This window comes from Topomyia yanbarensis, chromosome 3, assembly GCF_030247195.1.
Source record: "Topomyia yanbarensis strain Yona2022 chromosome 3, ASM3024719v1, whole genome shotgun sequence".
Classification (NCBI taxonomy): domain Eukaryota; kingdom Metazoa; phylum Arthropoda; class Insecta; order Diptera; family Culicidae; genus Topomyia; species Topomyia yanbarensis.
The window spans coordinates 303,816,066-303,831,262 of record NC_080672.1 but is presented as its reverse complement, the minus strand read 5'-3'; the positions used below and the strand labels follow the sequence as shown (position 1 = coordinate 303,831,262).

The 15,197-nt window shown below is 38.8% G+C and overlaps 1 protein-coding gene across 18 annotated transcripts in view; it reads left to right on the top strand.

The window, feature by feature from the left end:
* The window catches only part of LOC131686915 (inositol 1,4,5-trisphosphate receptor), a 135,227-nt gene that overhangs the window by 17,386 nt on the left and 102,644 nt on the right, over positions 1 to 15,197 (top strand). The window lies entirely within an intron of this gene.

Sequence of the window (15,197 nt, the reverse complement as noted above, 5' to 3'; positions counted from 1 at the left end):
GAGCTAAGGCAAAATTGGTCGTTTTGCCTTTCTCGTTCGTGATTCACAACGCCTTTTCATGTTTACCAATGAATATTATGTACAAAAAAAAACGGCCGATAATGATAATGATTGCTAAAGTAAACATCGACAGACCTCGATTGTGGCAACGGGGTGCGATGAGTTTTAGCTTCGCTGTCTGGTGCTACTGTTTTCTGCTGGTCCAAAATCCGGTTTCCATGAATATTATTCACATAATTGTTATCCGTACAAAGCCATCGAATGACAATTCGTTCGGTTCTCCTCGATAAAGTAAGGAGAATTTTACATAACGTTTGTAATTGATCAAACCAGTTCGAAACATACTAGAATGTCATCCTTTTTCTGGTTCTAAGAAACAGTTGTATGCCGTCACGAAAACGTGTCCTGGAGGTTATCTCAATTCAGGACAATCTATGAGTTTGTTTCATGTGGGTTTTTCATTAGGCAACAATACAAAGCTCTCGGTCTTCACAAATTGGGTCAATCGAGATGTTACAATAATAAACGATTGCTAAAATAGATCCTAACCGAACAACGGTTGCTTGGCTTACCTCGCTATATATGGCCGTATATACGACTAATATGTCAATGTACAGAAAAAAACACACTCGATGCAATAGTCGGCAATTGTAGGAAAACCGCAGCCGATCTGCTGATGGATTAGATGGGATACCTACCTATAGGTTCACGTTAACTTTACGGTCAGTGTAGTCGCGTAGTGAAATTCCATCTTCCTGCTCTGTTAGCACAGCCCTTTCGTGAAGTCGTCGTTTCTATGGCGTACTCCATTCATTGGAGCGGCATGTATAATTTGAACCGTGCGGCAGCCGGCAAGGTTGCCAAGCTCTACATGGTGTTCAACTAAGATATTGATAATTTGATGACGGTCACATTTTTTTCCTCAGATAATGCTCATAAACGCTTTTATTATTCATTTTACTTGCATTGTAGTTCATTTACTTATCTGCTTCAACAATCTATACAAAGCAATTGTGTTGACCTATGAGAAGCGACATACGACCGATTCCAGGTCAATTACTTGATTTTTCTAGTTTTTGTTTTAAGTGAAATTTACATAAACTTTCGTTATGACCGTTATGAACAGTGGAGCAGCGATCCTACTGACACTATGAAATGAATTCTAAAATGTTCGGGTTCTTTCTGAAAACCCACTGTCAACCAATAAAAAAATATCAATATATTGTTTACACCGTACCGTACAGGCCTAATAAAAACAATATGTTGAAATTGAAATAAAGTGTTTAGGGGAACTTCCGGTGAGAGAGATAGAAAAGATGAACTACACTCGTTACTGGTTGTGTAAGAATCTACAGTAGATACGCATATTCTTCACAATCTAGGGGGATTACGGGTACCACCGATACTTCACGGCTTTCCCTAGAAATCAAATCTAGTTTGAGCTATTACACTATTACCACACTATGATAATAGCAGAAATACGCAGAAATGCTTTTATTCTGTTTATTTCTTATAAGCTTCTTTTAAAATCAAAAATAGTCTCCCGCAATCTCTGTAGTCACGATGAACTTCTTTCGTTTTAAACAGCCATGCATGCCTGGTGTGTTGGTGTAACACACGTAGATTTTAATCTATCGCCAACAATTTTCGAAAAACTGACAGCGATAGAAATACAGTGCAAACAATACATTCTAGCCTACTTCTACCCAAATTTTCAAAAGAAAATAATCAATGGGTCATTTTTACAGCGTTTTTTCCGTGATGAAATTTGATGCGGGACACCCTTTAAAGACTTTTTTCACGAAACCGCGTTTTTCAAATTGGCGAACAGGATAACTCAAAAACTAATAAACGAATTGACTTGATTTTTTTTTATGAGAATGCACAATATGTGTAGCCTCCGATGAACCACAGAAAACTGAATAAAATTTTTTTTCCCAATTATTTTGAAGAAAAGTGAGCGAATTTTACAGTAAAATATGAGATCTTTCGGTTTCCATGAAGCCATTTTCTGAAACTAGAACTTTTTTCTATTTGTTTTTAAGGTTCATCCACTAACTACAAAACTAAGCTTTACAAAACTCACTGAATTACCCATATCAGACAATTTTATCGAGAGTTATCGTGTTCGCCGCAGTGCTCCTCGACGTGGAAATGGTTGAACGTCTACTCTTGGAACGCTAGTATGTGTGGCTCCGCGTGACTGAAAATATTTTTTTTCGTGCAAATGAATGTATAAATAAATCTTAACATAACAAAAAATATCCATTGCTACCTTGCCTTCAAAATCGTAAATCAAAATAACCTTCGGTTTGAGCACTTTACACCAGACGCCCCCTTAATGCATGAGCAGTAGTTTTTAATATTTTGTTGTATAAATAGAAATAAATAAATCGCATTCCCTCCCCAAGGCTTAGGGGTTTGACGGTATTGCAAACAGCATCGAGCATATTGTGTACATCAGTCCTACAGAAGCTCTGACAGACAATTGCTTTAAGATGGGTATTGCATTACGCCTCGACAGTGGTGCATCGAGGAGACCGAGAGGGCTTATGCGCCTTTTTTATGTTCTATGTTTCTTCATACTCTGCACCTGCGCATACCAACGCTAAACCACTGGTCTATGCGTGGTGGAGTGGCCGACTAGCGGATCGACGTAGATTGACTTTTGTTGTGTGCCGTGTTTGCAAATATTGTTCTATTGGTGGTATTCGTAGACGGGGCTCACAGAGGAAGTCATTGTGTGTCCATTTATCGGTCGACTTCGTCATCGTGCATATACTAATTAAAATAATTTAATAATTAAATTGATTTAATAAAGTAGAATAAGTAGAAACTTATTAGTTGTAGCTTTATGATAATCGTAGTTTTTCGTACTAGTGTACAACTGTTATGTGCTAGTCGTATGTCTATCTATGTATGTATTCGTCTGAGTATTTGTGACAGTTGGGTCAGGGAATTGATGCAGAACTGACGGATCTGATAGAATAGTGGCTCATACGTCTGGTGATCAATCTGAGCATTTGGTTCTATTCATTCGGGAAAGTCGGGTTGGATAAATTAGGGTAAAATAAATTTACCGGCGCACGTGAGTCATCCATTCCCGGCCAGTATAGCATGATGAAAGTCTAACAGAAAGAAATTGTCGTTAATGATAAATATGCAACATTTGCTGCATTTAGACGGGCTTGATTGCATGTTACATGTGTTTTTCTATTCTGCTTCATTAGTCCGTTTCTTTTGTACATCTATCAATTTTCTTTTCCATTATTTATGTATACCAAAATAGTATTGTTCAATTTATACACTTCTAGTCAAGCTCTTTGCATCTTTTTTTTTTTCTTTATTCGGCATGTTATTATTCCTTTTATTAGTATATCTCTACTATGCGCTATCTATACTCATATAGGTACAAACGCTCGTGGCCTTCGCGATAACACAAACCTGGCCACAAACGCGACCATGCAATTGCATTAATCCACATATACTTACGCCCGCGATTTCGCCTACATGAAAACACCCCGGTAGTTAAGTAAACGTGGCATCTTTAAACTTCCAAACGCGGTCTCAAGCATTAACCCACCACTAGCGCGATCATGAAACGGTCACGTCCGAAAGTTTTACCAGTCTGGACTAATGCCTTCAGTTGAACCATTAAAAAGTGACGCTCGTATTCACTAAACAACAATGGTGACATGACCTGGAACTCAAATGATATGGGGAAATGGACTACCATCTGTACCATACACTAAAAATTAAGCATCAGATTCACGGTCGGCGCGCGATCAAACAAAAATACACACTACGTCATTATAAAATCGAAGGTATACACGCGAAGTCACATACACGTGACAAACACGTTAATATACAAATGCTTGAGCCATTCGCGACCATCCCCGGCACCTACACCCGCGTCTCGTAAACATGATAAAATCCCGGTGATAAAGTGAATGTCTCAACTCCTATAAATTTTCAAACGCGGTCTAAAGTGTGAACCTATAAACTCCCGCACTCGGCCGATCATGAATCGGTCATTTCCGGATGTTTCCATCCTTGATATCAGCAGACTAGGTCCATGCCTTCAATTAGATCTATTAAAAAAAAGAAAGCTCTCATATCCACTGGACACCACGTTACATGGCGACATGACCGAGGATTCTAGTGATATGGGGTAACTTACTCCCTGTCAGAATGTGAATTGTACACCAAAAACTAACTATCAGAATGAAGGTCCGCGTGACCATCCAAAAACGCACGTGTATATAGGAAATGCCACACGGTTACAAAATCCAGTCTTGTACAAGCGAAGTCCCATGAACGCGAGCACACGTGACAAAAACGTTAACATACGAACGCCCCCGTAATAAGGAGAACGTTTTAGCACTCACGAAGTTTCAAACGCTGTCTCAAACACAAACCTACAAACGTCCGTTTTCGCGCGCTCATGAATCGGTCACGGCCGGAAACCATTTCTCTCTGTCCTAATAACTTAGGTCCATACATTCAGCAGGATCAATCAAAAAATAAAGCACATATCCACTAGACAACACGTTCCATGGCGACATCACCGGGCACTCTAGTGATATGGAAGATCTCACACTCTTTAAGCATCGTAGCAGTACACCAAAAATAAAGTATTAGATTCACGGTCCGCGCGCGATTACCCAAGAACACACGCGAATATGCGAGAGGCACATGGTTATAAAATAGAATTCATTCACGCGAAGTTACACGTTAGCACACACGACATACAAATGCACACGCGATCGAACACGTTAACGTACAAATGTTCGAGCTCTTCGCGATGATACACGCGATCGCGAGTCTGCAGATACCTGAACCGTACAATAAATATCACATTCAGAATCACGGCCCGCTACAATTGGCCTAAAGCAGTGTTTAGTGGGCGACATTGCCTGTAGGACAACTCTCGAAAAAATAGAAATAAATAAATCGAATTAAATTACCTGTCCATCGGAGGCTGTGTACACGTTTTGTTACATCGCGTAAAGATCTTCTTTGGGGGTGGTGTATATCCGCCTTCTCTCGATTTATCATTTTCGTTCATGCTGTCCTCACTAATGATGTTGTATAGGTTTTCTCGATTAACTGCTTTGGATTGTTTGTTGGACCTACGAGTTACGATCGTATATCCGTATGTTTTGTCATTTATTTTACCTTGGGGGTACTGGTTGTTGATTTGGAGGTAGTCGGTACTGCACAACGGTCGGAAACGCTGTGCATAGATTCTGTTGTGGGCTGTGTGTTTGGTTTGTTTGCAGTTGATCTTGTTGAGGTTTTTTTTTTATTTCAATTATAGAGGTTTTAACCTTAAGGTCATTCGCCTCTTCGGGTTAGAAAAATCTCTTAGGAAAAATTTCTAACCCTATGTGCGGGGTCGGGACTCGAACCCAGGTGCGCTGCGTACAAGGCAATCGATTTACCAATACGCTACCCCCACTCCCCATCTTGTTGAGGTTTTTGCACATGGTTTTCCCTACTGTATCTTCTTGTTACAGATCTGACACGTAGAGGTCTATCCTTCATAGGTGCACAGTGTCATTTGATATTTGACAACGTCTTCTATTTCGCCTTGAAAGTTCAGGTGAGAAGGAATGGGATTCGCCACTCGCGTCCTTGCGACACAGGTTTCCAACTTAACGGATTCCACCGGTTCCTATTCTTACATGATAGTTGTAATGAACTGATGGCTAGTACGCGGAGATAGATCACGCAGCCGCACATCTACCTTGTCATCATCTGTATCAACGGGTGTCTGGATTCTAACATTGCCATGCTCAACGATGTATTGTAAGTTGTTTTCCTTAGTAAAACTTTCCGCCATGGCCAAGGTTGTAAACGTTATCATTGCAGCATTACGAGTGCCGTGGAATTGGATGACAACGACTTCCGAAAGTATAAGCATTTTTTCGGGAGTTGACCTACTGGAGTCTGTCAGAATCACTCGCTACAATTGCAAACGAGACAGGAAACGTAACCCACTAAGAAACTGCTTAAGGCCAATAGGGATCTTTAGGAGTGTGCGGGTTAAGGCATATTCTGATGCAGATTAGTACCGTGAGTTAATATCTCAGTCCTTTTTAAATTTTTTGACCATATTGAAAAAAAACATTTTTTAGTTTGTTTCCTTGTAGGACAATAACACATCCAAACCCATGCGACTTGCACGACTCTATAGGTTGCCTTATCAGATCTACCATAGTTTGCAGATAAAACTTGGGATGGCAGACTGCTAGCGGATTGAAAAAGTACCAGATCATGCTGTGTGGGGTGCTGTCCCGGTTAACAATGCGGCGAACGAGATATTTGCAGATACGTCATTTAGTAGGACTACTGTCAGTTTGCTGGTTGAATTTAATTTTGTTTTTTTAAATTTAAAAATCATAAAAGAATAATTAAGGTTTAAGAATGATATGAGTGTACTCGTAAGGACACCCGCTATCAATACATATGAAAAACTGGCACAATTTTTCCAAATTAAAGATCCCTATTGCAGCGGGCCGTGATTCTGAATGTGATGTTCATTGTATGGTTCGGGCGTAGGGACTTCACGATCGTATGTATAATCGCGAAGAGCAATTAACATGTTCGCTTGCGTGGACCAGAGTGTATGTAACTTCACGTGCACAAACTCGATTTTATAACCATGTTATTATTAGCATATTTGCGTGTGTTCTTCGATGATCGCCCGCGGACTTTGAAACCGGTACTTAATTTTCTGTGTACAGCTCAGATGCTACAAGAGAGTGAGTTGTTCCATATCACTTGAGTTCCCGGTAATGTTGCCTAGTGGATAAGAGCGTCATTTTTTATTGGTCCAACTGAAGGTTTGGATAGGAACTTTCAGAAATAACCGATTCATGATCGCGCGAACACGGGCGTTGTCGTTAGCGTATTTTTCGCTAGCGCTAGCGTGTACGTCACTTCGCGGGTATAAATTCGATTTGATAACCGTGCGGCCACTCGCATATTCGCATGTATTCTTGAAGTAAGTTGCGCAATATCACTAGAGTTCCCGGTCATGTCGCCATGGAACGTGTTGCCTAGTGGATATGGGCGTCATTTTTTATTGGTCCAACTGAAGGCTGCTAAGATCGAAGGAAGAGACTTCCGGACGTGACCGATGCATTATCGCGCGAACATGGGCGTTTCTAGGTTCCCGCATAAGAGCGCGTTCATAAGTTTATTACGGCTAAAACATTCACTTAATCACCGTCAGTGCAGTAAAATTTCATTTCATTCAATCGAAACTGAATGAACGCAGTCAATCAGTCGTCTGCAGTAGCATTCACATTCATTTAACGCATCAGTTGTTGTTAATCTGAAGCTGGGTTCATGGCACTTCATTCACCGCTGCTTTCAAATGAGTCGCAATTCATATTCAACCTCCTTCGTTTGATCCTCTCAAATGAATAGATCAGCTTTCAATTTACCCAGTGAGCACCAGTCAAATGAGATCCGGGTAAACCTAAGACAAAAAGAGACAACTGGCTTCGTATTTTTGGTTATCATGCCTTTCTTGTGCCAGATGACAGATGAGTGTATGCAGCTAGCGAGGTTGGCAGTGCAGCCAATTTCTTTGTCATATTTAGATATGTTGCTATAATACACATAATAATGACCGTTTTATTGACACACATTTCGCATTTATCTGGTACTAATCAATCCAACATTTTTATCACATACTACATGTTTCTAGCAAATTTGGCCAGCCTATTCATCAGAATCAAATTTGCAACAAAAATATTATAGAGATGAACGTACTACCAAATAACATTTTTCATTGCAACCAGTTTCAATAAGCTGTTATTAGTAGATTCATTATTTTCGTCTAAACTCTGCGAATTTAAGAAAATTTGAAAAAGAAATATGATAGCCGCAGTATGCTATCATAATTGTACGAAGCTGTCAAATTCATTGCTAAAATCAAATATGTAATTCAGCTATTTATTTGCACCTATACCAATAGTTCCCTGTGTACAATTCCGATGACATGGTGAAGAGGTAAAACATTTCCACACTGGTTCTATAGGAACACATTACGAGCACAGTCTATAGTCTACGAGAATCTTTTCTTTTTCAGAAAGAATTCGAAAAGGTTCTGCTCGATATGAATGCTATAAATAGGTCATATCGAAGGTGGGTTTATTGATTTGAGGTCACCAAAAGGCGCCATATTGGATTGATTGATTGCAAAATGTCCTCAATCATCAGTTTCCGTCATCTAGTGACCATCATTGCAAAAGCGATATAGATATATATTGATCATGGTTTTTACTGTGGTGGTTACCCGAAACCGCCATCTTTGTTTTCAAAATGGCCTAAATTCATAAATTACGGTATTTTATGATTATTTTAAATGATACCCATATTGATAGTTGTTTTCACAGTTTCTTGGTCACTATAGGCCGCAATCTTGGATTTCAAAATGGCCTAACCTCCTTTCAAATGGTATCCATGTTGCCCTCATCTCTGATTTAAAAATGACTTTAACCATCGAGCTCTAGCTTGAGCTTGACCTTGTACGACCACCCGTAGCTGCTACTCCGTTATCGATCTAGACTAGCTGAAGTTGCACAGGGAATCAGTAGTAGTGCTTGGGATTAGGGAAACATCTTTCAATGTGCAACTCCTGGTAATCCTAAAGTGTTTATTGATCAAAACCGGCGCCGGCCTGGCCCGAACGTAGATCGCAGAAGGAACGTTAGTCCGATACTTGCTTTTGCTAGAGGCCGTAAATACTACTGCGCCCTCCACAAGTATCACGGGAGGACGATATTTGGTAGTAACTAGATATCGACCCATCAACTCATGGACCGGGAACCAACGGCTTTACTTCCCTTCCGAAGGAAGATTTTACACCTCAGAAAAATCTCAGCGACCTCGACTGGGATTGCACCCAGACTAACTGGGATGGGTGGCTGTCACGCTTACCACTCAACCAACTACGCCTTCATTTAAAATGACTAACCATCGATTTCCGTTATCTATCATCTTGGACCTTTAACGAGTTCGCCCGTTTACACCTAAGACAAGATAAGGCAACTAGTAATACGATTTCTGTATATTTCTGTATTTTGGTAGTACGTCCATCTCTATTTCAAAGTTTGTGGCAAATTTGATTCTGATGAATAGGCTGTTATGCTGACCACATTTGCTAGAAACATGTAGTATATGATAAAAATCTTGGATTGATTAGTTCCAGATATATTTTGGCGAAATGTGAGTTAATAAAACAGTCATTATTATGTGTATTATAGCAACATATCTAAATATGACAAAGAAATTTGCTGCACTGCCAACCTCGCTAGTTGCATACAGTCATCTGTCAACAATTATTCAGCAGGGCACAAGAAAGGAAAGAAAACTCTCCAAGAAGAAGAGAAAGAAAGGTTCGGAACATTTCTCGCGTGTTTTTTGTAAACGGCCAATAAGCATGCTGTCAAAATTCACTTTGAGAGAAAATTCCGGACGAACCGTAACTCGCCGAGAATGGATGTTAACATTTTATGAAAGAGAAAAGTTTTCTCTGTCGTCTACTGCTATGACTTATAATCTGCGATTAATGGTTTGTCCGGAATTTCCCTTCAAAGTGAATTTTGACAGTATGCTTATTGGCCCTTTTCAAAAAACAAAAAAAAATTTTTGAGTGAATTTGTTTTATGTTTGTTAAGCAGAAAAGCCCACTACGTCATTTGTTTTATTCTTTTCTTTTTCATATCCTCCTGATTTATCAGCTTCATCGAAAAACAATACAACCTTTCTCATACAGAGAAAAAATTCTCGTACCTGTATCCGTCTTGAGTTGCCTCGTCTTATCATAGCCTTTACCCTATATTATTTATTATCTTGGTCGGAGTTATTTTTATGTCAGTGAGTGTTCCTTCATATTCATTTGTGAGTGGTTCATTGGAATGGTTCACTTCCATTAGCTGAGACCGTGCTAATGTGAGGTTGGTGTTCAATAGAAACTAAACAGGCAAAAACGTCAAATGACTAGAACCTGTTATTCAATTGACAGTGAACTTTGAGTGACTCAAACGAAGACGGCAGCCGAACTCAACTGATATAGTGGTGGTATGTTTACAGTGAAAGGCTCGAAGTTTTACTTGAAACGATTATTTTCGTTTGAAATTGATATTTTACCGCACTGATCACCGTGATGTTTTCATGTTTGCAAGACCGCGGGCTTTGGTGTACGTGGATGATCACGAAGGGCTTAAACGTTTGTATGTCAACGTGCTGAATGTAAGAAGAGAGCGGGATTCTCCATATCACTAAAGTTGGCGGTCATGTCGCCATGCAACATTATGTCTAGTGAATATGAGCGTCATTTTGTTGATTGGTCCAACTAAAGGCATGAGGCTAGGCTGCTAGAACAGAGGGTAGAGGCTTCCGGACGAGACCAATTCATGATCGTGCGAGCGGTGGGTTAATGCTTGAGATCGCGTTTGTAAATTTATATGTGCTAAAAGGTTCACCATATTACCGGGCAGTGCCTGGAAGAAGTAACTTTGTTGTTCATGTTTCGCAACCAAAATTTTTTAATGAAATGAAATTTTTGAACCACTGACAAAATTCAACATTGTTAACAACCTTCTAAACAAGAATTCTGCACATGGCTATAATTTTATTGGTTTGATGGTAGCCCAGAAAAACCTAAGATGTCAGTTTTTAACATACTTCCCCTATGCCTGGGAATTAGAGTGACAAGAAAAAAATGACCCCTATCGGCCCGCTCCTGAGTCGATTCCTAGTCACACCAGAAGTATTTGCTCCAAATTTGAAGCAAATCGGACAAGTCTAACTACCGGACCAACATGCCTGAAGTTTGTATGAGATTTTTCAACAATTTACATGGAGAAACCCCATTAGCTTGCATTTTCGCCGCTAGGTGGCTCTATGTGAATCGTATTATCACTGTAAGTGAAAATAAGAAAGATAATTTAATTGTCTACAACTTTGTTAAAGACTGCTAATCAACCCGGCTTTGCTGAAAGAAGTTATTAAACTTTTAACGAAGTGATGTCTGAGTCAGTTTTGCATGGGGCCTAGCAATGCATGGTTATGTATCAGTACTCGATTCTCACGAACTAAACGATTTCGTGAAAATGGTTCAACTAGCATCAGCGTTTTAGCCGCTCGCTACGCCTATTGATGTACACAGAGCAACCTAAATAGGCAGCTCAGGAGTGTAACTAAAATAATTACTTCTCCATGTTAGACGTTAGTAAGCTTCACGCACATCTTTATGGTACACGTGAGAACGTGGGCCTTAAAGAGCAACGATTCGTTTCGATGATTAAATACGTAACAGCGAAGCATCTCTCATTCGTTTTTAGTTATGGAATACGAAAAGCGAGAGAGAGAGGGAGAGAGAGAGAGTGAGAGAGATGATCATTTGCGCGAATCCAAAAACGAATGTCAGTGCTTATGAGTTAATTTTGTGGTTATTGTCTTTATCAGAAAAGCAACAACTAGAGTTGAGTAATATCTGAAGCACAACAGCGAGATTGATAAGATTTCTCGGTGGCATGTTTGTATCAGCTAAAAGGAATTTGAAAGTTTCAAATTTGTGACAAAAAATTAAAAACAAAATTCAAAAAATTAAAAGGAAGTTGTCTCCACAAACAGGATGCAAGAGCCACGATGACACGATGTGTTCTCTTCCTTATGTCGAAAGCGAGTGATGCTGAAATGATTGTGCTAACCAATATTTATAAATTCGAGTAACTTTGGTGTTGTTATTAACATGTTTTACGTAAATTTCAAGATATTAGTAATCTCTCCGAAAACTGAACCTTACTTACCGTAATAATTAAGGTTCTGCTTATCGTTTTTAAATAAAGTTTAACACACAGTTAAAAAATATTTTGGATTATTTTCTAATAAAGTTTAACACAGTTTAAAATATTTCGTCTTAAGCATTCGTTAGGACCTGGCTAAACGAAAGATCAAAATTTTCATATTTTGCAATGTAAATTTTACATATATATTTACAAACAAAATTTCTTCAAATACCCTACATATTCGAACAATTTTAAATACTGGACAGTATTCTTTTGTAGATTTGAATATTCTGCATTGTCAGAAAGTCCATAAATTCTAAAAGATTTTTGCTGTTGAATATGATGCAAAACGCAAGATTTGTTTATAATTCATTAATAGGTTGCGGTAACTGTGCGTTATCTAAATAGGTCCTTGATATAACATAATAAAACGAGTATTGATGGTTGTTCGTCAGAACTCGTGCGCGCGACTTGCCGTTACACTTGAAAATATTTTTACGCAACGGGAAAACATTTGATTCTTCTCCAACTACGTGTTGGATCGTTCTCTCGATGTTCAGGATCAGATGTTCTTCCTAGCTTCTTCCCCTAATGGGACATGTAACCACTCCGTCTTTGGTAGTAGCTTCCTCATTGGTAGTACTGGTTATTGATTATGAGGTATAGATGACATTATTGTTTGAACACTAACCACAAATTGGACAATCGTTTGGATACTGTATATTGAAATTTATTTTTGGAGATGAACTTTCCTCAGCGATTTCTGAGCAAGATTTTCCGCAATGTGTCATATGTTCACAGAACTGGCACGAATTGATCTGCCATTGGTGAAAAGATTTATCATACCGTAGGGTCAAGTAGGATGGAATGAATCGGTTTACCTGCATTTTCATCACAAGAACACTATTTTAAATATTACGATATCACTTTGTTGAATGTTATCAGCACTGAATGACTGACCTGGTCGAACTAGATAGTGGCAAATTCTGAAACTATAAGCTCCATTTTCGTTTAAAGCGAATGTTCCGGATCACGACTGCTTGGTCTTACGCGAAAACATAAGAAGTTAATGGCCACAGTGTTTAGATGAAGTATCACTTATTGCTTATGTGACTTATTCATCTAAATAGATCAGCTCAACAAAAATAAAAGGAACGGTTGTGGTTCAAACAAAGGAATCTGAAATACACGAGATAAAAATGTGTAACTTGTTTTTGAAGATTGTTTAAAACCAAAGAAGCAAATATTCTTATATTTGCTTGACAAGAAAATTAACAGTTAGGAGTCAGAAGAATTTCCCCTTCGATTATGTCAATTCAGTGATATAAACAATATTCATTTTAATGAAAACGATTGTCGTTTTTAATCAATCGCATGTAAAAATGGTAACTAAGGATTAATTACTTTAGTAGTTAATCGGTTTTCTTATAGTTCTCATTCATCTGACATTATGACTGAACACATTGTGTGAAAGTACACACATGTCATGAATGAAATTTTATTTTTTAATTTTAAATATTATGATATAGATTTCGTGCAAAATTCGCGTAATGCCACAACTGTTGGCAGTGGCAGAACACTAGATACTAGCTAGCCCAAAGCATAGTTGCATTGCTTCACTACATTCTCAAATCGTCTACCTTATTAGAAATTTTAGGGCAAAATTTGACATTCTTGCTTTTCGAACCTATTTAGAGCCGGTAAACTTAAACTTTACGACTTTTTGGTGGTATCCAACAGAGAGAATGGTTGAAATGGTGAGTTAAACGGAAACAATTATGTGAAAAAATCACTACAGAGGTAGGATTCGAACAGGCAATGCTTGGAACACCTTTCCAATACACCAACCCTTATACTATTCCTGGGCTACGATGACGTCCCAGGAAGAACACACGAGTATCGCATTGGTGACAGTACCACTTGCCTCTAAAGCGAGATCACACACAATGGTCGCCCAATAGATTTGATTTATTCTAGTTCCTCGCTAGATACCAAGGCCGGGGTACTGATATTATCGTGGATCTTGCATTTACATAACAAAACTACGTTGCAGATAACTTTATTGATGTTTTCACTAAAGTAAACGTTGGCTTCTAAAATGATGATTGCCATTTCAATAGCGATAATGTATTCAGTTTTCACCTAGTACACACATAGTTGGGCGTAGAACATCTCTCAACTGAATAACAATTCAAATGAATTATACCACACAAAAAAATAAAGATCTACACTTTTCTTTTTTGCGCATATTACAACGCCCCACAATGAATCAAACAACTGCCACACATCATGATGATGTTTACAATCTCGTGAATCATTCACGAGATTGTAAACATCATTGCATTGCTCGCATAGTGCCGGGCGATCGGCTTTGCGCGAGGCTCGTTCGCTATTACTAAAACGTGCCCGACGCTGGGCCTTTATTGCATTCAACCGGTCGAACGAGTGTTGATAATAAGTGAATAAATAAATACATGTATTAATAGCGGCACGAGCTCACGGTGTTCCATACGTATGTGCGAAATAGCCGCGTGTAGTGTAGTAGTAGTGCTGGTAGTGATAGTGGATCTTTGTTTTCCGCCCCTGGCAGCGATTCAAACCGTTACCACAGCTACTGTCTTATTGCCTTTCCTCTCTTCAACTGGTCATGAACTCTTGCTTATATGTATATAGTTGTGAGCAAAGGCAGCGAGAGGAATCAATTTTAAATTTATATCCGATACATCAATATGCGATCAATGCGTTCAGAAATAGTTGTTTCAAGATGGATTGTCTAGATAGAGTCAGAGTGTGTACTTTCAATTACAATATTGTATTTTGGGGGCAAAAACTTGCGTATACTGTAGAGCAGACGGTGCGCTAGTATTCGATCTACATGGGGTACATGGTCGATTATCCATCCGGAAGTCGCGGTAGTAACTACCTTTGGCGCTCATAGACGGTTTTGCTAGCGTTTCGGAACCAACGAGACTGCCGGAAGGGTATTTGTCTCGCTTGTCTAACAGTGTGTTACTTTTTTTTTACTTATTTCTTGGTCTATTATATATTTCTATATATTTTCGTTTTTACCTGGTGCTACACCGGTGTAGTGCAAAAAAAGAGACAGACTGATTACACTGAAGTTTGAAAGAGTGTAGCACCGACTACACCGTAGTGTAGTGCCCAGCCAAAAACGAAAATGACATTAGTTTATAGAAGGCAGCTCAAATAATTTAACTAGTATAAAATATGTAGACGTACTTGAACGAAGCTGAAAATTTTAATCGATCGCACATCTCTTCATCCTACCTGTTGAACAAAGATTTCAAACGCTTTTATAATTAATGCGTTAACATCGGAAGGTTGAATAAATGAGCTGAAATGAATTATAAAAGTTACCCTGTGTAT